Raw genomic sequence first — 24,616 nt, 5'->3', positions numbered from 1 at the left:
AGCAAAAGTTTGGAAAGAAGAGTATGATGCAAAAAGTGCTTCCTTTTGGAGAACCGTCACGAGTTGGCCAACTGCTCTTGTTGCAAGCAGAAGGTTGCGCAGCCAGTGCATGATGCGAGTGTTCTCGCCGACCGACAGCTCGTTAGCCGTGAAGCAGTCATCTGGCTCCTCGCTTGATCCAGGCCCAGCTTGCGCCACTCGTAAGAAGCAGTTCTTCTCCGCCCAAATATTATGCTTGGAATACCCTGGACATGCTTAAGGAGTTTTGATCTCAAGTCTAGACGTCTTTCCACAGGGTGTATCTTTTGAGAATCGTTTGCCGCAGGATGTCGTTGTTTTCACCTCGAACGAAATGTTTTTTTTTTTAATTTGCAACCTCGTAGCTATTGCTAGACGTGTGCTTAGTCATATTTATTCTTTTGGAATGCATGTTTCTCCTTCTTTTCTCCTTACGTATGTTGTGCGCATCATTGCTTATTTATTTGTTTATTTATTTTCTTAGTTTTAAGTACGATTTGTGGTTGTTCAACTATTTTAGACTACTAAGGCTAGTCTTGTTTAGTGAATTGGTTCACCTGCTTGTCTTATATTTATTTGTTCCCCCTCACTGCAATGTCGTAAAGGCGCTGCGGGTGCTCAAATATATAAATAAACATAAATAAATAAATAAATAAATAATAATAATAAATAAATAAATAAATAAATAAATAAATAATAATAAATAATAATAAATAAATAAATAAATAAATAAATAAGCAGAGACGTCACTCAACATCTCTGCTAAATTATAATTGTTTCGTCACATTCACTCGTGGCGTCTTCGTTCTCCTCAACTCTACTTCTCAACAGCCTGAAGATACATCAGGAAAGGACGTTCGAAGATGCATCGTAAAGCAATTCTTCTCTTGCGATAACTTTGCTTCTTGTGTTCATCTTTTTTTTCTCCGTGTGAGGATAACAGAAAGCGTCAAACACCAAACTCGTTTCTATTTGATCTATGCCAGTAGCACCATTCACATAAGGAGGCGTCGACAAGCTGGCAGTATGGAAGGAAGTTTAATAAAAAAATCACAGCATATCCACGGGGTGAATGATGATGAGTGGGCGAAGCTCCGGAGGGAATCATCGGATCTCCCGCTTAAGGGGACGCTAGCACAAACGCGTTAGAGACGTGCAGTACTCTCTAGTAAGGGGGAGCGGCCACAGCGTCTTACGCAGCCATTTACACATGCCGGAACGTGCACCGCGTTTGCCGACGCCATCACATGACTGCTGAGAGAGTATACCCCCCCGTATTCATAAACGCTCCTCGACTTGAACTTGACTTGCCACCGCCTTGGGCAGCGCGTTCGAAACGCGTTGAAGGTAAGGCGGAGAGGCCACAGCGTCTTACACCAGCTTCTTACACGGGCCGTAACGCGCTAGCACAAACGCGTTAGAAACGCGCTAGAAACGCGGCCTTTCGTTAATGTTGGGTATTTATTGCCATCGTGGTGCTTGTGTCTCCACCTTTTTCACCAAAAGTCGGTGAAGGAGGGAAGGAAGGAAGGAAAACATTTATTAGGTCCTGCAAGTTGTTAGTTGCCTCACAAAGTGGGCTGCTGCTCCCACGTCGGGACCGGCAGGCAGAGCCTTTTGGTCGCGCCGTAGGCTTGCTGGACGGCCCATATAGTTGCTGGGTCAGGTCCGGGCTGCGAATCGCTGCCTTTAGCCTGTCCCGATCCTTGTTGAAATTTTCGGTTGCACGACCAGAGCATGTGTTCTAAGTCAAGTGGTGCGTTGCAGTCTACACAATGTGTGTTAGGATATTTGTTTACCATGTTATTTCTTACCATGACATTTGCAGGCGCGAGTTGCAAACATTTATGAAACAGATAACTCTTTTTTTCTGAAACACCCTTCTCTTTGGTACATGAGGCCATTTTTCGGGTAGGACTGAACTTACGCTGGGGTCTGTTATCTGGTCATAAGCATAGATGATGTCCAGGAGGCGATTCGTAGCCCACTTAGACGAGAAACTTTGGCCGCCGAGGCTGGCATTGAAGAGAACCAAAGTGGTTACAATGACAGCGCCAGGAAGCAGTCTGTGTCATTTCGGAGAGATAAAATGAATCTCAGTGAAACGATGCAACATGTTTGATATTTATTCAGCCCTTTTTGTGGTCTGTTGCTTGAAATGAAGCACCAGCTGGACGCCGAGTGGGGTCGAGATGTGCTCAAGAGCGTAGAGTTGTGTCAGCTTTCCAACAATACAACATCAACGTCTCTATATTTCTTCGGAGAAAACAACGGGGAAGCCTGAAATCAAATGGCAGTCATCCATTAGAGAAAGTTCGAGTTAAAGCTATCACATGGCATACAAAGACAGAAATTCCATTTTGCATATTCCTGCAGATGAGGATAATAGCCGGAAAATGCATGTCATTAATATCATTAAAAAGAAACGCAAGCCCAAAGCTTGCAGCCTTCTCTTTGGTACATGAGGCCATTTTTCTGATAGGACCTGAACTTACGCTGGGGTCTATTATCTGGTTCTAAGCATAGATGATGTCCAGGAGGCGATTTGTAGCCCACTTAGACGAGCAACCTTGGCCGCCGAAGATGACTTTGAAGACAACTAAAGTGGTTACAATGACAGCGCCAGGAAGCAGTCTGTGTCATTTCAAAGAGAAAAAATGAATGTAAGGAAAACGATGCAACATGTTCGATTAGAATGTGAAGATGTCTACCCAGCTATCGCTTTAGGCTCCTCTGGTCTCCTCGAAGCCCTTGGGTTCAGGGATAGGAGGGGAAAGTAAACCTGTCCGCAATAGAGATCACTAGGAGGTGATTGGAGGTTTGGTGGCACAAAAGTAGGAGACCGCAAACAAAGGAGGCGTACAAGAACAAAGCTCTCAGATGTGGTTCAGAAAGTTTCATGCTAGGAATTCTTTGCCTTTTTTAAATTTAATTTAAAGATACGTAGGACATTAGGCAAAATATGAACAAGAGCTTGGTGGCGCAACCCACCACCCCGTTTCAAAGGGGATGCTCAAAGCACCCATCCATCCATTCCCACAGCCTAACCGGCTTTATAGGTGGGTGGGAAATCAATCATTTATTTTCTATAAGCCGATACTGATGGCCTGATGCCTGTGCCTGTCTAGTTCGAGTTTTTTAAATTTATTTTTGTATTTTTCTTGAATCATCAAATTATGTAATCATCTATGCCGCGTTAAGTGATGACTCTAGCTACGAAAATAGCCATGCACTTTTCTTACAGTCAGTCGCACTAACACTATGCACGATAGATAGAAGCTGTGGCTAACGTCAGCCGACCCGAACTCGACATCCGTATGAAAATAATAGAGGCTCGCGATTGGGATAGTGACAAGTGTTGGCCGTTGAGAGTTACCAGTGCGCGAGCATGTGCTTGGGACCGACCTAGCTTTCAAACATTGTGGGTTCGCCTCTGGTTATCTAATGATATCTAGAGCTCCTACTAAGCTGCATGGTTTTGTTACGAATGTAGGCGTACTGCCCATTTCCTGTCTATGATGTATGAGGAAATGTCCAGCCACGACCCTTTTACCGTGAAAGCAATGCGGTTATTTATATTTTTCACTGGCGAACGGCAATCTAACGTAATGATAAACTAAGGTTAACGGTAAAAAAGATATGAAGTACATGACACTGTCTGAAACCCACACAGGACAATCGTATAGAAAGTGCTGGAAAGCAGCTTGCGCAGTGATAAATTTCAGCCAGCAGGAACGTGATAAATGCGCTACTCGGAACGATATTAGAGTTGTTGGCTTTATTTCTTGGCTATCTCGTCTTTGTTACGGTTCAGTGATATTTATTCTGCCCTTTTTATGGTCTGCTGCTTGAAATGAAGCACCAGCTGGACGCCGCGTGGGGTCGAAATGTGCTCAAGAGCGCAAAGTTGCGTCAGCTTTCCAACAATACAATATCAACGTCTCTATTTCTTCGGAGAAAACAACGGGGAAGCCTGAAATTAAATTGCAGTCATCCATTAGAGAAAGTGCACTTGACCTCAGTTTTAACGTAATAAAGGTCGAAAACGCCTGACTAAGAAAAAAAAATAAAAATAAAAACCATACATGCCTCAGCCATCGCGTGCCGTCTTATCTCTTCTCTTCTGAAATCAAGCGAAGAAACAAAATCTGAAGAATGATTGTTCGTCTCAAGGTTGTTTAGGAAAGCCTAGTAAACGTATTTTATTTACCCAAAAGTGGAAAGCGTACTTTCCTCTTCTTTACGTCTGTTCAACTTGACTGCGCCACAAGTGCAGAGTAGCATACTAAAAGACACCAGCTCAGGTTGCCTATCTGCCTTTTCTGTAAATGAAATCGCCCAGTTTGACCATCTGATGAATAACGCAAGTATCAGAGATGATGTAATACAGACTTATCTGCATAATGCATGCTCCTCGTCAAGCGACATTTATTCAACCTTGTGACGGAACTGCGCAACCATCAGTGTATTGTGCTTTAGCAGATATTGACATGAAGTTCTTGAACGCACGCTGCACAGCGGCGTAACAAGCGTTATTGAAAGAGTATACGTGAAAACAAAGCGCGTCCGTCCATTCGTCTTTAAAACTGAAATATAGGACTTCTACAGATGCGCATTCTACATTGCCGGTAATATTTTATCAAACCTTCCGAATTTATTTCCGCGAAAAAATATATAAGTAATTTATATTCAACAGCAGCACGTTTTATTCGGTGAATAACCCAGTTGAATGAACAAAAGACGATTATCAATTATCGCTTAGAGCGTTGATTCCTAAGCACGTCGCAGGAGCTTTTGCTCTTCTACACAGCGGAAAGGGCACTAAGACTATTCAGCCAATGTAGAATTTTCGAACTGGAAAATGCGGTATTACAGAGGTAAATAACGTCAAAATATTTGTGCGGGACACGAGTAAACAAACTTCTCACGCTTCGGAACGCACATCATGGGAATGGCTGCTGCTAAAGAAAAACAGCTGTCTTGCTTTGTATGCAACGTTGCAGCTACACGTGTGTGTCCGTGCGTGGGTCTGTGTGGGTGAGGGTGTGTGCGTGTGTGTGTGTGGGGGGGGGGGAGGGTTTAGCAACGAGTTTGTCATTTTCGGGTGTTTTGCTATCGAGAGGAGAGATCCCATCGGTGCCAAGAAGAAAGACGTCGTCAGCAAACACGCTACTTCGAAAACGGCGAAAATCCCCGCGATGGTAAGAAGGGCTTTCGCCCACATTTCTTTCCCGCTAAGCGCATTAAGCGCAGGCTTCGCTAGCGAAAGAAATAAGCGGAGTGAAATACCACGCTTTTTCCCTTCACTGAAACTGTAAGTGTTTATCTGGCTCCGTATAGCTCATTTTTTTCTCTTACTTTCTTACTTTTATACCAAAACGTTGTTCGCCAATAGGACATAATTAGCCACAGCGCTGCTGGCGGCAACGGAGTTCCTCTGCGCCAACGTCCTGTTTATGCATCGCTTTCCCGTGCACTAGCTTAGGCGTGTGCTCTGGCGTTATTGCATCAGCCTCCATCGAGCCCCACCCGCCAGACTTCTTCCTCGTTCATTTATTTACTCATTTATTTTAGTTTTGTTTCCGACGACGGACAAGCGCAGGGAAGCAATAACGCGCAATGTAAGCAGCCATTGTTTATCGTTCGGTGCATGCATAATAAATATCGCGCTAGCGCCATTATGCGAGAGAGTGGCCTCCTCCCATAAGCAATGCGAATGAGGATTTGGTAAGCACGAGTGTTGTACGTGTTTCTCTCGGTATTTTTTTCATACAGATTCCTAGATCTGGCATCACAGATTGGACCGCACAGCACTTTCTTTCGTGGCCGTTATTCGGAGAGACGATAACTATGACCGCTTCATGCATCATTTTAAACGTCTTTTTAGTGACTGCATGTGCAGAACCTGGCTAGTGCTATTATGCCTGTCCATCCTTAAACATGTCTTCTTTTTCGCATTGTATGCTTAGAATTTTCCAAGAATGTGAAGGCGAAAGCCTAGTTGGATCCCTAGCGATGTGGAATGATACTCTGAGCCCGCGCGGTGACGTATACAAGCCGCGCGAGCGCACTGCGAGTGTGCTGCCGCCGTTTCCAGAACGTTCTAATGGCGCCGCCGCTGACATTTCCCTCCTCCTCCCAGCGCCGCCACCGCTCTTACCCTCAACGCCCCTACTGCGCTGCTGTTGACATTTCCCTCCTCCTCCCCAGCGCCACCGTGGCCCTTTCCGTCAACGCCCTCCCGCGCCACCACTGACCTTTCCCTCCTCCTCCCCAGCGCCGCTTTTGCCCTTTCCCGGCGTTGAGCATGAGGGGCACTATGGGAACGCTCGCATGATGAGCGGTGTCATGACCAGTTGTGGAAGACGACGAACACGCGAGCACTGGCACGAGGGCGAGGCAAGTGCGAGGTGCGAGACGCGTTGCGAGCTCACTCACGTTTTCTGGATCTCACAGTGACCTTGAAACAAAGAGATTTAAGGCTTTCGCCCTAAAATCGCAACCTGCACTTTCTCATTAACATTCCAGCAAGCAGGAAGCTCTACGTACACTGAACTTCTGAAGTCCTTTGTTAGCGAACAAAGTGCGCCTGTCTCCTTCCCGCTCTCTCTCTCTCTCTCATGTGCGTGTGTGCGTGCGTGTGTGCGTACACAGAGTAGCAACCATTTCTTCTTAAAAGCTGTGACTTTATAGTCTACCGTTGTTATTTTGCTTACATGACCGATTATACATAGTTGTAGAGGCATAAGTTTGTAGCGCCGCCACCTGCTGTTCTTTTGACATGGAGATTTTATGTCTACCAGCGTCTCCATAACCGTGTTCAATGCTCTGACAAATATTCTAACGCAGATTGTCATGCCTATTTATCGCGAAATAAATTAACATCATACATGTGGCGAGATAAAAGCATCTTTGCGGTGCGTTATTACGATAAATTGTTCTCAAGGTCATTAATTAACTTGTGCAGATCAATAAGAGAGGTCCAAAATGAACGATTTGAGTTTACTTTTGAAATCTTGCACTTCAGTCGCAAAACAATTTAAGAGACTACGAAATAACTGGAGAAGTGGCCATTTCTTTTATTTTTAGTATGCCCAAATTATCAGCCACTGTTTATCATAAAAAATTATGTACACGGCACAGCATGATCGCTTTTGCATAATCTCTGAGAAAGCGCATGGGAGCAGTAACGGTGGCAGATTTTGCATATGTGACCAAAAGGTGTTATTATTTCAATATTAATATTATGGCAAATCTCTGAGCAAAGTTTCCTGTCAAAGATGTCATCTTGACAGGACGACTGCCAGAATATGTCTAGTCAGACATTGTTTACCTTTTTTTCTTTACTGTTATCATTGCTGTGTTGGAACCGCCATCGTATACTTAGTGCATCTTGTAAAAAGGGGATACTATGCTAGAAACCTACGGACAACACAAATAGGAAAGGACAGGAGCGCGCCTTGTCCACTTCTACTTCTGTTTCCGTAGGTTTCTAGCTTAGTATCATCTTTTTACAAGATGAACCTCCACCAACTAGCCGAACTTGCTGCTCTACTGCTACTATACTTAGTGCCACCTAGGTGCTATTTTTTCATTTTCTAGCGTGTACCTTGCTTGATGTATTAACCGTTTATGGTCTAATAAGCCATATTTGTGAAATTCGAACTTGCGAAACTGCCCTTAACGCAATGCAAAGCTTGAACGATAGGTTTTAAAGAGGACGTAATTATGTATACTTGACTTAAAGCGCAAAAAAAAAAAAAAAAAAACCGGGGACAGAAGAAAGGAAGAGCAGACAGGACGAGCCTTCGTGCCGTCTGGTCTTCCCTTCTTCTGTCCCCGTGTTTTATTTTTTTTATTTTTTTTTGCACTTCATGTCAAGTATGCAGTCTCACAATGTCGCCCAAAGTTTGGCTCTTTAAGTACCGTACTTACTCGAAAATAGGTCAAGCACGTATATAGGTCGACCCCTATATATTGTGCGTTCCAAGTAATAAAAAAAATCGAATATAGGTGAGCCCATACCTTTTGAGAAACGGAAGAATTGGAACATGACACACCTGTATTTGCAATAAGTTCAGCTCGGCCACTCGCCTGTCGCTGCTACGAGCCAAATCCTCGTAAGAACTGTCAGGAAAGTTGTCCTCGTCCGACTCTTCGCAGGCGTTCGCGGAATCCCAAATGGCGTCATCGTCCTCGGTGCCATCGAGTGCGTTCGAAATGCTGCATTTCTTCAAGCCAGTCTTGATCATTTCCGCTGGCTGGTCCTCCCACGCATCCTTGACGAACGTCGCGGCTTCACTAAGGGGAGCCTTCATGCGGCGTCCTGTCGGTGTCATGGTAGCATCGTCCTTCACGACCCACTCTCTGTATAGGACTTGGCGAGATGGTCCTCGGAAGGCTTGTTGACGGAGACATCCAATGGTCGCAATTGAGATGTCATACAGCGAGGTAGGACGACCAGGTTCGCGTTTGCCTTCTATAGGGCCTCTTTGACGGTAGAGCAAATGCGGCCTCTGAACGAGTCCAAGACCAGCATGTTTGGAAGGACCAAGTCTGCTCCCGGTCGCTTCATCCAGACCGTCTCGAACCATTCTTTAGCCATCGCCTCTTTCGTGAATCCTTTTTTCATTCGCGCGGTTGATCACCTACTTGGGGAACTGTTCATTCTTTGAACTGTACGAACTTTTGTGACAGCGCAAATACATTTGCAAATGTGTTCACAATGAATGACTCTTTATTATTTTACTTCTCTTGCCTTCTTATCTGTTTCTAGGGCAGCCAGCCGGCCACATTCTTGGTTAACCTCCCTACCGTTAAAACCTTTTCGTTTCTGTCTCTCTTTGTCTCTCACTATCCTTCACATGGACTGCAAGATCTACCCCCATATTACGGCACCTATGAAATAGCATGAGACGCAGGGTCGCTTTTTTTGTCGATTCATTCTTAGTTTGCATTCTACACTTTCACATCATGACGGGTGCCCAGGGCGGCCCTCAACACACTAGGCGGGCGAGAGCAATACAGCGTGTGAATCAACTGTCATCCAACATAACCGTAATAATTTCTACCTGCTCAGGCGTCACCGAATTCGTGCTGACAAGGAAGAGTTCCATAAAAATAATACTTTGACATGCGGATATATTTTCTAGTCTTCACGCTACCACCATTATACTTGTATAACTCATTGCCGCCATTTATTCCTTTTCCCTAGTGCAACCTGAAAGGCCTTAATTATACTGTCGAGGGACTCATGTTGGAGTTGGTATTCAGTCCGCGTGGAAACAAAACTGTTCATTTTTTCTTGGCGTGCTGAGATGGCACAATGCGTAAATTCAGACAGTTGGATGTCTGGTTGTTTGCCACTGTTTTTGGTGCGTGTGTGTGCGTGTGTGCGTGCGTGCGTGTGTGTGTGTGTGTTGCGTGAGTGTATGAGTGTGTTCAGGACTGTGGTATGTGCCTCTATTTGTAAGAGTGTTAATGTCTGTGCGGCTATACCGTATGCGTGAGAGAGAGGTGACACTGAGCGTTCATAGCGGTTGGCGACGGGGTTTATTGTGAAAATCTCACTGCATCATATTGTCCTATGTTAATTCAGGATAGGGATTCGTCTGAAAGTTTTACTTCCAATTTCTGGTAAATTCTTCGGCGTATGCCCTCTCTTATTGCGGAGGTCTGCGTCAAAGGCCAACTGCAGCAAAATTTGGGCCACGTAGAAAACCTATATTCAGATAGCATAGATCCAGAACAACCTCTGCGTACAATTTTACATTTGTAAAACAACGGGATGCATCACAAAAGGCTCGCGAAAGTAAACATTTCTGATTCCGAATCTAAAAAAAAAAAAAACTGCAAAAAAGTAATAGAAACCAACCGGTGTCATTATCGCTCACCGGAAGTGATTCACGACTAAGATCGTGCGACACCTCGACATGACCGCCGAGATTAAGCAGCGCCTGGGGCGGCTCGCGGTGTTGTGAAATATCTCGGAGGTGATCTAGTGGCTCTTACTTCATATCGGAGTTGAATAAAGATGAAAATGTACATTTTTTTCTGAAATTCGGGAAGTGTTATCTCTGCAGACTCCCGTTTCGAGCCAGGGTGGTCTTCCCACCATGCTTCGCTGCTACTTCGACATGCGCCAGATTGGTTGCGATAGGGAGAGACGAAGTACGGGCTCCGAAAACCTTGCATTTTAAGTCCGCCACCTGTGACGTCAATTGCGTATAAGAAGAAAGCATGGTGACAGGAGCTGTGGATGGCCATAGAGTATAGTTATGTTCGTGTTGAAGGCTCACTAACAACGACACCTAACACATCGCACTCGTATGCGCAAACACAATGCCGCCATGTTTGTCTTTGTTACTGTCGTTTTCGCCTTGTGTGCATAGGGTCAATTGTTGCTATGTACCCAACCAGTTCAGGTTTACACAATTGTCAGTAATGCATAAAAACGGCCTAGTTGGTTGATATAACTGTGAAAACCAAGAACGTGTCCTATGTCCACCGTCTGCCTATACGGCAGTCCCTGGCTGTGCCATGGTGGTCTGTATATTTGGCACAAAATGCTCAGGAAGGTCAAATTCAAGGTTAAATATTCAGGAGTATTGTACAGGCTCAATAATGGACTAATGCGGAAACTTATTATTGCCATACTTAAAATATTTTCCAGCCAAATAAAGTTTCTATATATATATATATATATATATATATATATATATATTATCACACAGGACCCAGTTGAATTGCAGTCATCCATTATATATATATATATATATATATATATATATATATATATATATATATATATACATGTATATTATCACACAGGACCTCATGCGTCTGTTTGATGTTCCTTTGTGGTAACGTTTTGCTACCATTTGCTACCATATGCATTGCGGCAAGTGCCCCTAATAAAAAAAAGAAAAGAAAGGCCATTGTGAAAGATGTTTACCAGTGCATTTTTACAGGGTATGGTAAAGTGAATTCAAGTGCCACAAACTCTGCACAGACGTTCAAAAATGACGTTTACTTGTGGCAGGTCTTGAATGCATGGGGCTATAACTGGCGGTGAGTTAACAATCGTCTTGTTTCAACCTATGTCGACTAAACATCAGCTGTAGTGCTTATTATGTGGTGCCAGTTTCTCGCTTTGTCCCGCCCATTTGCATTGGTGGGAATATTTCACAACTTTGTATTTGTGAGCTGACAAACATGTTATACGAGGGGAAGGTCATTCCAATTCGTATAGACACTGCGCGTTCCTGTAATGTGTTCATGTTTACATGTGCTCTGCAAAACAAAGACTGAAGCTTTTCGCATTCTGACGACGCCCGTTGCTACTTTCAAGAGTCCGATAGAGAGTACTTAACAAAGATGTCGATTCTTAAAGCGAATGGTGAATAGGAAACGTGAATTAATATACAGCAAATCATAAAAAATTTGCTGAACATTGAAAGATGAAAATAAAGCGTGCGATAGTCTCAACGGGAATCACTTCACACAAATGCTTGCAGCGACGATGTTTCGAAGGCACACGGGTATTTTTGCGTATACGGTGTTTTATTCATGAATACTATCAGCCCTCAATGTTATCACCAGTTTTTCTTTTGCAAATGCATGAAAGACAAGGCTTGATGTGGCGGGCTTTTGTCTCCACGTGGCCAGTGCTTTCTCCAAAAGCAGCGACCCTTCGGAAACCTTAAGTGGGGCCGGACCTTTACAATCCCTCTATTGTTTCCTCGCCATTGATTTGAAAAGCAGGCGTGCCTGACGGCGTACCGCCGTGATAAAGGAAGCGGTGGTGACCGCCGTATACGAACGATCTTTCTTCCCGGAGATGTTTTCAAACCGGGATGAAAACGGTAAGCGGGGCGCGTTACGGGGTCGACGATGCTGGAAGACGACAGATGGTGCGTCGGAGCCGGACTGTGGGGAAAGCATTCGGTCAAGAAACAAGAAAGAAAAAAAAAATCAGTAACCATAGGGTCTCTTACAGTTCGAGACGTCCGACGAAAAGGTAAAAAAAAATGTTGGCGTTTGTGTCGGTATTCCGCCTGATAGCCTTGCGGCGTGTGCTGTCAACAATACAGCACACGTATGGCTTCTCCTACCTTCCGAGGCTATTTTCAGACACAAAGCGAAGAAACGCGCGCGTCTTGCTGGGACCACATTCTTTGCTTTACCTCGCTTGTGATTGTTTCTGACAGATATCGAACAGCTGAATATTTTCTGGTGGGGCCGCAAAGTAAGCTTGATTGTGGCACTTGAGGCTTATATATATACAAGGTATCCCAGCTATCACGCAGCATGATTTTAAAAAAGACGAACAGCGTTACGCGAAGCAAACCTAGTATGTATTGTTTCCAGTACAGTGGAGTTGCCGCCAGTAATTTTTTCGTTTCTGAGATTTAATTAGCTAATTGTAATTAATTATCTAACTCGAGAAGTACTGTCCTAATTATGAAAGCGTCAATGAGAAGATTGTAGAGCAACATGAAAAACTCCCGATACAGCTTTCTGTTGCTCAATACCTGCTACATAAATGTGTTTTTCCGAGCGCTAAAGAAGCCCGCCAATACACGCAGAATTGCCGCGCGAAGGGCCACTCGAGGCACTTTTCGTGTATTCGCGGGCTTTTTTCACGCGGGCTTCTTTCATAATATATATATATTAGCTTGGACACCCTCTATATATTATATAAAGGGTGTCCCGGCTAAGAGCGCTGCACTGCTTTAAGAACGATGGAGTGTGCTAGTGGGCTGAAACGGACTCAGCGGTGTTGAGGATCACGCGACCTAGTAGTCTGCGGTATTTGTTTCGTCTTGCAAAGTCTATTATTTAGTATAAACTAATTGCCTAACTTTTTAAGTATTGGCTTCAGCAAGAAACTGCCATTATGAAAGTTGTCGATTGTATTCCAAAAGAGTCAACTGAGGTGTTTGCAACTAAGTACCTTTGATGGAGCTTCTTGTACTTGCCCTTAAAGAAAGCCCGCGAAATACAAGAACAACCGCATGATAGCGCCATTATTGCAGCGCCACCAGACGAGCGATCAGCAAACGACATTTTTGCATACCTTGTTTCCGGACCCACTCGCGTGCCACGTCGCGATCGGGCACAGAGCGAGCGGCAGTGATGAAGGTGTGTCGTGCTTCGAAGTGACGTGGCATAAACATATCATTCGCTCCACTTGTGAAGTGAAGCTGTAAATGTAAATGTTGACCGCAGAATGGTTTAGTCGGGAAGGCAAATGCAATTATCATGTTTTATTCGTTCGCGATCACATCTTACTATCGACAGTTGCTGGCGAGTATCTTGCAGCCACCGCAAACGCCAAGCCCATCTCGGATAGCGCTGCAGAGTCAAGGCCATTTCGTTTCTTGATCGATCGTCTGGCAGCGCTGAAATAGTGGCGCTATCATGCGCTTCTTTTTCTATTTCGCTAACTTTCTTTAAAGGCAAGTGCAAGAACCTTCATCAATGATACTTAGTTGCAAACACTTCAGTCGGCCATTTTTAAATGTGATCTACAACTTTCATATTGGTCCTTTCTTGGTGAAGCCAATATTTAAAAAGTTAAGCAATCAGTTGTACTAATTAATTGACATTGCGAAACGATAAAGATACGGTATACTAGGCCACGCAATTATTAACACCACTAAGTTAGTTTCAGCACCCTGGCACACTGCGTTGTTTTAAAACACTGGGTACTTTTAGCTGGGACACCCTGTATATCGTCACATCATAAGAAGCCACCTAACAATGACACCAAGGACAGCAGGCCATTGTTTGTTGGTTTCTTATCGCATGACTAACAAAAACTGGGCCTTGTTCTCGTTCAAATGTATAAAAATTTCTTCTCGTTCAAATATACAGGGTGTCCGAACTATCATACACCAAGATTTAAATATACGCAAATGCCACGTAACTGGACAGAACCAAGACAGTGTTGTTTGCCGTCGCTTGGAGATAATCAGATTATTTTTTTACATTCCGCCTAATTAGATAATTAGTCCTCATTATTTAATCAACTTCTCAGATATTATAATTAGATGAAAAGTGTCAGTATGGAAATTCTAGAGCAAGATGAAAAAAAAGACGGCAGATCTTACGCCCTGTGGGAATCGATGTTATGCAAAGCAGAGGGCAGATAGCCTACCAAGTTAACAAAACGACCATGAGAGCACGAAGACATAGGCGGCTCTTTCATGACCTACATGACGCGCATGTCATGACATCATGTCAAAAGTCCTCAGGAGTCCCTTTAGCTACCCCTAAGAGGCCTTAAGGCGAAATACTTAGTCATGCTCATGACTATTACTTCTACCAGCATCCTGTAGTGTTTCCTTCACTTAGTTAGTACCCACGTCCGAACCCATTTGAGTGGTTTTTGAGTGTTCAACTTTTTCGCTGGGTCATTGTCATGACCTACATGACACGCATGTCATGATATTCATGTCATGATATATCATTTATGTTCGTCATATACTCTTGTCACATTATGCCAATTTCGGTACATACTAAGTTAACGACACAACCATGAGAGCATAAAGTCGTAGGCGGCTGGATAGATAGATACGGTCAAAGTAGCAAATGTTCGCCAAGAAATGCTTCGCATTTAAAACTCCCGATACAGCCTTTCTGTTTCTCAATCCGTGCTACATAAAAGTGTTTTTCCGGGTGTGAAAGAAGCCCGCAAAAACACGCAAAGTGCATCGAGTGCCCAATCGCGCGGCAATATTTACCAATAAATGACCACTATAATTTTCAAAGCAAAGGCACAGAATCCCATGGCATTAGGGTAAATTCCGTCAAAAACCGCAATTTGAGTACTATCCTAATGACCTGGACAACTTAAGATGACACAGAAGATGCAGATGGAAGAAGGACAAAAGTGAAAAAGCAGCAGGAACAAAAATGTATGAGCTAGGCGCTTACGAAAATTCAAGAATATTGTCATGCCGATGTGGGCAGAGACTATGTGCAAAACATAGCTTAGGAAGAATGAATAAAAATGACCAATATTCACTCAACCTGTGAAGGTGAAGGTATATATCGATCATATATCTTGCATGCATTAAACATTTTACGTCGCAGGGAAAACTCTCGATTGAAAAAAGTAATAACAATAACTTCAGGAAGCTGTGCAATTATTCATTTGAGCATGTGAATGATACGTAGAGCAGAAAGAGTACATTAATTAAAAACCATATTTTTTACATCAAAAGTGTTCAGTTAGCTAGGAAGCATGTGACGCATCCCGAGGTATCATAATCGATAGCTAAAAATAGTACACGCAATGCACAAAGCATAAGCGACAGCTGGACGATAACCCGAACCTACATATGCACGGAAAAGCAGTACATAGGCGTCGCAGGGTGTTTATTAGGAGTTCGTGCATTGGGTCACTAGCTAGCAGCGTCAAACATAACCTGTTCATGAACGGGTAGACGCTCACTTTCCGAGCCGATTCTGCTTGTCCCGAGATGCGACTAGGAATCCAGCCATCGTAACGTGGCGAGAAACGCGTTGTTTTTGGGGACAGCCCGCACCTTCAGTGCGCATCGCTCCACGTCCATACCCGTTTGGTCAGGCAAAAGGAAAGAGAGAAAGAGAGAGAGTTAAATAACGGAGCGGAGTACCGCGCGGAGTCCGCACTTCTCGGGCTCGCATGCGCGGACACGGCGCCGCGGGCACGCTCATGCAAACGAGCTGCTTCTCCTCGGAGGGAGGCAATCATAAATGCCTTGCTCTGCCTAATTCGGGGCGACTGCATTTGCATACACTGGAAGGCGCGGCCAACAAGAGTACAAGACATCTGCTGTGCCGCGCCGCACGCGCGGCGGAATTTTGCCGGCGATATAAGGCCATTATCCATCTCCCTCTCAGCCTAAGATGGTTTTTACAGTTAGGCCAGAAACAAATAACAATCGAGAAAATGGCGTTGATCAGTGGTTTTCTGTCTTTCATTTTTCTTTGTATCTTTTTCTTTATAACGACATGTCTCTGAAGTACCCTCAAAAAGTTGTATATACGGGAAAGACTGAAGAAAGGTGTACGCTGGGCTCCGCTGCAGAAGGTTAAGAGTATTAAACGTACAAATCAATCGACTGACCGATAATTCATGAATGAGTCTGTGTTTTAGGAAACAAATCGGCAGTTTCTCCCGAAGGCGAAGCACTGAAACCGATAGCAAGGTTTCGCTTTGCCTTCGAGCGCCACCGCCGGTGTGGCATCGCACCTCGACAGTGATCGTGATGAGACCAACGGAAAACCGTCGGCATTTATCAGCGCCCAAAGAAAGGATTAGATATGTTGCTGCTCAGTAGTAACGCTAATGTGTGTGCGCGTTATGATCATACCAGCAGCGGAAGCCACAACGCTGCCCTTGCTCCAGCGGAGATGATAGAGCGGAGCGTGACGGCGCGTCCACTTGTCCTTATCGATTTCACAGTCAAATGCACTGCGCTTCTCTGGAGACATTCTAACTCTCTATGAATGGGCTGCGCATGCGCCTCGATACCGTGAGAACACAACGACGTCGGTGGCGCGAACGAGCCTCGAGCGTCCGTGTAAAAGTGCTATCGCAATAATGCTGAATACTTGTGCGCAGTTCTCGATCTGAACTATATATATATATATATATATATATATATATATATATATATACATTGAATTTGCATTCCCTGTATCGGCTACGTAGTTAAACGTTCTTTTACGCGATAGTAGATATTACCTTTGTGGTCTTTCTTTGAAATAACGGGGCCAAGCGAGCTACTAAACTGTTCTGCGCGTGGTGAGACAGTGTCGTGTTCGGGCTTTGGATGCTCAAGCATTACCGTCACGTGACTATGTTTACACGCAAAACGAAGCGCTGACTACTACTGTCATCGATCAGTTCGAGTTGTTCGGTTTTAGCACGGTGCCGTATCCGCCGGGACTAATGAATCACGTTATGTTGACCGTGAATCGATCAATTTTGTCCAATCAGCATAATATAATGTTATTAAAAAGTATTTAAGAACAAACTAAATAAGAAATCAAAGCACAAGAAAGAAACGAGAATTAGATTTCACTAGGGGCTCGGCAATTCTCGGGAATGAGTTTTATGGTTTCTTACTGCTTGCACTCGGCGTATTCAGAAAATTTCCAGTTGCAATGTCGCTTCCTGCACCAACCTACCTGTGTGTAGTGCTCCAACTTACCGATACTGTGCGACGTCTTTCATGGTGCAGTGAAAGCAAAGGTGAAAAAAAATGCATACGACAAACATTGCATATTTCTTGGCCACAGAGGCGTCGCTCCCCCAAGAGAGTTTATGCTCAGCCGTAAAGCAGCCTTGCCGAGCACCTCGTGCAAACGAGGGAAGCCACGCTAGCGCTACAGGGAAAGCGCCGGAGCACTCATCCGACAGCCTCATTTGAATAATTCGAAATTAGCCAGTGGGTCGACTTTGTGGTGAAATATTAAGCGCACGCCTTGGCAGCTAAGACATCAGTAGCACGTGGCGTGCAACCCTCTATTGGCGCTCCCCTTGTTCACCTAGAGAATGCAGATGGTACAGCTTGACTGCCTTTGTCAGCTGCCAGCCCCGTTGCCCGATGCAAATGAGCCCTCCTTCGCCACGTTGCTGCTGCTTCGAGTGCGTTGCCTTCAAGAGAAGCACATAGTGCTGTCCAAACAGGCCGTAAAGTTTTATACGCGGCGGTACCTGCATCGCCTGTTCTCTTCGATGCGTATGCGTAAGGTATTAGAGGAGATGTAGTTGCAAAGGATGGCTGAGCGTCTTCTGTGCGCTTAAAGTTGTAAAGGCGCAATCAATGGCAACGCATGCAGCGCTCTTCTATTATGGTGCATGTGATGCAAAAGTGACCCGCCTCGCACCGAATGAGCTGAACTATTAAGCTCTTCTTGGTTCGCGGTGATGTGCTCATGAGTAGAAGTGAGCTTGCAGGTAAAATCATAGACAGCTAAAAGTGTATTATCTGTCTCCTTGCTACAAAATAATTAGCTTTTGCACACGGCTGTTTAGCGAGTACGGCTAACCTTATCACTTGCAAGCCCGTTGAAATCACCTAACAGCGTCAACGAACGCGTCATCGAAGGAGTCAACGAACCCGCAGTGTATAAAGTATATTACAGAGAAAATCCAGTACAACGACTGAAAGAAGGTAACTGCAGTCACTGACCAAGTCTAAAGGAGCAGAGCATAATGGGGGAGTATTGAATTATCAGAACCATTACAGATTCCTTGTGCGCAGAGCCCCCAAGGGTTCTGAATTTAAAAGTATTGGCCCTTTTAAAGTGCAAAGCACTTTAGGTACCCGGGCTGTCGGTGTGTAATGTGATCTCATGTCGTCGTGGACACGCGCAAAAACAGGGTCAAAACAAGTGCAGAATTGATCAAAACTGGTTCAAAATAAGCTAACATGGTTCAGAATAATGTAAAACATAGGAATAATTAAGTATTAGGCGCATTAATTAACATAAACTCGTAAAAATGGTGAAAATCTTCTAATGTGATCTCATGTCGTCGTGGTCATCGCGCAAGCACAAGTTTTCAAAACAGGGTCAGAAAAGTGCAGAATTGATCAAAACCGGTTCAAAATAAACTAACACGATTCAGAATAATTTAAAAGACAGGAATAATCAAGAATTAAGCGCACTAATTAGCAGAAACTCGTGAAAATCGTTTCCCAAGCGCCAATCTGGTACCAGCGCAGCGCAAGATATATATAGAGCGCCACCACCCCACTAGCGCTCGATTCCTCCTCACTCCAGCGCTACTCCAGCACCCGATCAGCGCGCGCCGTGTGGCAAGAGAGAAGGAACAGGGCTTTATAGGCAGTTGGTGCGCTCCGGAACTTCCTTTGTGCTATGCACGCCGGGCTGCAGGCGCGCACCGAGTGACAACGCTGGCGCATCACTGCTTCGTATTTCCCCAGGCTTCACGTCAGTAGAGCTGCATTAGCGCTAGATTTGAATTACACAAGCGCAGGATTTTTGTCTAACTTTGTCGCTGACCAATATCACCATATTTCCTCGTTTATCTTGACTATACTCGCTTTTATCGAATTCTTGATTGTGTATTCGACGGCTGCAAATCATGGGCGCTAAGCTTAAAAAAGCTTTTCAAAAGTTCAACTGAAGGCACTCTCATTTATGTTTATTATTTTATGTATATTTTACATATTTTGTGTTTATTCATGAATGACCGACTAAAGACACAAAGCCACTCGTTCATATCGCCGTCCATGTCAATAATGCGTGCGTCATGTTGTGCTAGTAGCGAAAGATACGACAAAATTTTCGGATCCGTGGAGCCATTTCTGCCGCTCTCAGTTATAATTTATGGTAACATCGAGCCACCGAAGGCCCTGCATGGTGATCTGATGACAACCAGCGCATTTAAAAGTTGGCTCAAAGATTCTCCAGAGACAAAAAAAAAAATAATAATAAAACAGAAAAAAAGGAGCGCGAGCAAGAAAAAAAGTACCTTATTTTTTTCTGTAAGAAGTTTGAACACTTTGCACCACAGAACTGTTATTTTTTTTCTTACAGCCGCCTGACTATAAAGTCACGACATATGCTTCCAGGTTTAACTTTCTCCGCAGTGATTATTTGACTGCACGAGGCTCCTCTCTAAAGGTGGTAATTATGTAGGCAAACAGAAATAAGCTGTTTTATCTAAGCAAGCAGCAAAATCAATGAACAATCTTAATGAAATATCACTTTTTTACTGAAACGCTTCGCTTTATTGTTTCATGTGGTACATCCTATTTTATGTTACTTCCCTCTTGCACAACTCAACGGAGGGTTCAAATTAGCAATAGCAAGGTGTTTATATTTTTCTTATCATGACCACCTTTTTTTTAATTAGGGGAGGATGTCTCTTCTTGCTCTTCATCTGCCCACTCCCATCTCTCCTTCGACGCACTAACCTTGTCTTTCCCCGGTCCAATCGCAGTTTCAACAGACGGCTGCGGTGATGACAGCAGTGATTGTTGTTTTTGCTTACATATCTATAGCCTGAGAGGCACCCGTCTCGTCCCATTATATTTGTGTGTACCAGTAACAAGGGGCTCCGCTGATGAAAAAAACAATCTCAGAAAGGCACAAGGGTGCGATGTCCTACGAGGACCCATTCTCCCTAGATGGTTCCTCTAGCAAAACACAAAGCACCGCGATGCCCACCCGATGACGCAGCCGTTTGTGCACCACTCCCCTCCAGTCTCTGAGAGACACTGGGGCGGACATTTAGGGATGAAGAATCTTGATTAAATTGCCGGCTCAGCCTGGCTGCAGGGTTTTGGTTCTCTTGGCTTAACTATCTTTTTCATTGTTTACTTTTGGTTTTTCAATGTGTTGTGCGGTGCAGGTGTCGGCTGGTGCTTACTTAAGTTTTGCTATTCATTTGGGACCCTCTCTATCTCTCCAACCTCGCCAGCCTGTTCTGCAACCTGAGGATCAGCGTGCTGGACTGGCACTGTCTGCTTCAGCTTTTGTTTTCTTCGAGGGACATACTCAGATTTGATGGGTGGGAATCGGGTGTGATTCCCACCCATCAAATCTGAGTATGTCCCTCGGGTTTGATTCCCGCCCAGACCAAAATCTACCAAATTTTCTTTTCAAAGGCACTAATTTACTTTGTTTGCAGGAACCTCCCTAAGAAATGTGATGTCAATCCAATAATTTTTTCGGCGTCAACCATTACTCGTCACGGCGCGTCTCGCCAAGGTCACCTCCGAGGGCACGCCAAGGTTACGCCAAGGGCACGCCAAGGTTACGCCAAGGCACGCCAAGCGCTCCGCCAACATAGACACATAAAGCTTTCGCCTTAAAAATAAAAATAAGATATATATATATATATATATATATATATATATATATATATATATATATATATGAAAACACTGAAAGTGTCACTTCATGCAGTGGGGCACACCGTAAGATTCAGTCGCCTATTGATGTCTATTGACTTCAGGAACTGCAGTATTGCACGCATCTCTTTCTGGCCTTGTGAAACATGTGTCCATGATCCAAGTACTTTTGTCACCGTGAACGATCTTGAATCCAGGTGATCAAACGTGCTCCTGAGTAGAAAGCACTGGCCGTCATAGCGCGGACAGATGCAGAGATGTTCGATAGATTCTTCTCACCCGCAACACTCGCATAAGGTGTGTCACTCATCCCAATGAGGAACAAATAGTTTTGTTAATGCAGTACACAGCCTCAACCAACAAAATGATGTTGCATCGGGCGTTCGGAAACGGCCAGGGCATCGTTTTTCAGTGGTTGCCAGGTCACTGCTGCATCGTTGGCAATGACCTCTGTGACGGTGCCGATAGGTTCGTCCTCAACGTTGTCCAGAGAGCTTGGATACCTCCGTTTAAGCGCGCGCTGAAAGAAAACTTGGATCAGTGGCTGGTAACGCTGCTCTTACTGACTGGAACTCCTCCCTTGTGATTCGAATGGTCGCCTACGAATTCTCTATTTTACAGCGAAGTTGTTAAGGGCTAGGTTCCCCAGGATCGTGTCCGTATCTAGAAAAAAAACTATCATCATCAGAATAGGCTTGAGCGTCGTTGTCTTTTTGAGCGCACGGCCTCTCCTCCTCCCCCCCCCCCCCCCCCGGCCGGCTGAGCACCCACTATCCCTCTTCTCTTGCGCCAGTCGACCTGCTTTTATGCCACGTTCCCCCCTGAGTGTTCCCCCTGAGTGGAGGCTAGCGCGGCAAGCCTGCTGGAAGCTGCGCCCGACTAGAGTTCAACCCTGCTGGGAGGCTAGCGAGGCTAAGCCGGAGCTCTGCTTTGCGTCCCTCCACCTCAGCTACTGACACGCGCTCTTTCCCTCGCCCCTCCGGTTGCTCCGCGTGTGTCTGTTGACAGGGCCGCTGATGAATGGAAGGAAGGCGAAGAGGGTGAGGCGCGATGGCCTGAAGGCGGAGGAGAGATAGACGCCTGCCACGTATGAGCGTGTGTGTGCCCGCTCTCCGACTGGTCCGCATGCGCGCAGCCCTGCCGGCCTCGGCCGCCTGTCTACGAAACATGTAGGCCAGTGGAGGAGTGAGGTGTGAGAGGAGTTCGCGTTAGCGTTGGTTGTATATGCGGAGCTTTGGGGGGGGGGGGGTTATTCTGTAAAAGTCCCCCTAGTCGACTACCCATTTCGGCTATCGAGATCGGCTCCAGCTGCACGAGCGAGAAGTAGCCAACCAGTCTCCTCGCTCGTGCAGCTGGAGCCAATTACGACAGCCGAAATGTGCCTACTAAGTGGACTCTTACAGAACATCCCTGTTGGTCAAGGATTCTTGTCCGGGAATTAACGTCGTACAAAAGCGTGAGGAACGCGCTAGGAATGCTATCGCCCGTGGACGCCGACGCGTCCAATCCCCCGCAACGCGCTAGGAACCCGGTCGCCTGTGAACCACGAGTCAGTTCTTTCAGAGCCGGGCATTGTATAGCCATCGTCTAAGTGCTAAAAAAAAGCCGGCAGATCCCACGCCCTGTGGGAATCAATGTTATGCGAAGCAGAGGGCAGATAGCCTACCAAGTTAACGAAACGACCATCAGAGCACGAATACGTAGGCGGCTATTTCATGACCTACATGACACGCATGTCAGGACATTCATGTCTTGAGTCCTCAGGAGTGCCTTTAGCTACACCTAAGAGACCTTTAGGCGAAAGCCTTAGTCATGCTCATGACTATGACTTCGACTATCAACCTTTAGTGTTTCCTTCACTTAGTACCCACGTCAGAACCCATTTCAGTGGTTTTTGAATGTTAAGCCTTTTTCGCTGAGTCATTGTTATTTTTGCTGAGTCATGCTCATGACTATGACTTCGACCATCAACTTTTAGTGTTTCCTTCACTTAGTACCCCCGTCCGAACCCATTTCAGTGGTTTTTGAGTGTTAATCTTTTTTTCGCTGCGTCATTGTCGTTTTTGCTGAGTCATGCTCATGACTATTATTTCTATCATCGTCCTTTAGTGTTCCCCTCACTTAGTGTCCACGTCCGAACCCATTCCAGTGGTTTTTGAGTGTTAATATTTTTTCGCTCAGACAATGTCATTTTTGCAGAGTGATGCTCATGATTATTACTTCTACCAGCCTCCTGTAGTGTTTCCTTTACTTAGTACCCACGTCCGAAGCCATTTCAGTGGCTTTTGAGTGTTAATATTTATTCGCTGAGTCATTGTCATTTTTGCAGAGTCATGCTCATGACTATTACTTCTACCAGCCTCCTGTAGTATTTCCTTTACTTAGTACCCACGTCCGAACCCATTTGAGTGGTTTTTGAGTGTTAAACTTTATCGCTGGGTCATTGTCATGAGCTACATGACACGCATATCATGATATTAATGTCGTAACATATCATGTATGCACGTCATATACTCTTGTCTTAGTATGTCAATTTTGGTACATTCCAAGTTAACGAAACGACCATGAGAGCACAAAGTCGTGGGCGGCTAGATAGATAGATACGGTCAAAGTAGCAAATGTTCGCCAAGAAATGCTTCGCATTTAAAACACCCCATTTTGCTTCTCGAACCCGGCGCCGAAGCCTCTTTCCTGAGTACGTAGCGAAAGGATCAGTTTATCATTTTGTAGCCAAATTCAGCATAGCAAATCCCCGATATAACTAAACGCCAACATAGCAAATCCCACCAGAGCACCAGCTTTGCTTGACTTCCCTCTTCACAGGGTGGAAGGGCTCTGAACTTTCTTTTTCTCCGACACTCAAGATACCACCTCTCCCCCGCTGCGACTCAATATTGACAAAATATTTGCTTTATGGTTTCAGGATGATAAAATGGCTTTTTGTTCCGGAAAAACACTTTCTTTATGTAATTCTCAAGCAAAAGTAAATTTAAACGACTATTTCCGAAAAAAAACAACAACAAAGTTATGAGTGTTCTGCCTGAAGATACAGCAGACAGCAACAACATGAGGGAGTAGCCTAATTGAACTCGCGTCGGCATCGTTCACATCATTACCAATGCTCCCCCGAAAGGTGTGATACAAAACAAAAAGAAGACTGTAGAATTTTAGGAAAATGCAGCGTTGACATCTTATGTCCTTTGACAACCAAGGCAACCTACCGCGGTGGCTTAGTCAGCTAAGGCGTTGCGCTGCTGAGCACGAGATCGCGGGATCGAATCCCGGCAGCGGCGGTCACATTTCGATGGAGGCGAAATGCAAAAACACATGTGTGCTTGCGTTGTAGTGCACGTTAAAGAACCCCAAGTGGTCAAAATTAATCCGGAGCCCTCCACTACGGCGTGCCTCATAATCAGAACTGGTTTTGGCACGTAAATCCCCAGAAAGACGAAGAAGAAGACAACCAAGGCATTTGTAGACCCACTATTGGCCAATCCCCCATAGTGGGTATACGAGCCACTTTTAAAGGCAAGCAAGCAAGCAAGCAAGCATTTGTAGACGCAACATTCAACCAAACCAGCCACTTTGAGTAACGCAATACGTTGTGGCGTGTGCACGTCGTCTGCGATCTACCCAGCCTTCTGTATCACGCATGTATTTTCTTTTCCTTTGAAAAGTGTCAGAAATAAGCGTTAAATCTGAATTACCCTTTCATT

This window comes from Dermacentor silvarum, chromosome 4 (genome assembly GCF_013339745.2).
Source record: "Dermacentor silvarum isolate Dsil-2018 chromosome 4, BIME_Dsil_1.4, whole genome shotgun sequence".
In the NCBI taxonomy this organism is placed as follows: domain Eukaryota; kingdom Metazoa; phylum Arthropoda; class Arachnida; order Ixodida; family Ixodidae; genus Dermacentor; species Dermacentor silvarum.
Note: the sequence above shows the minus strand (reverse complement) of the source record.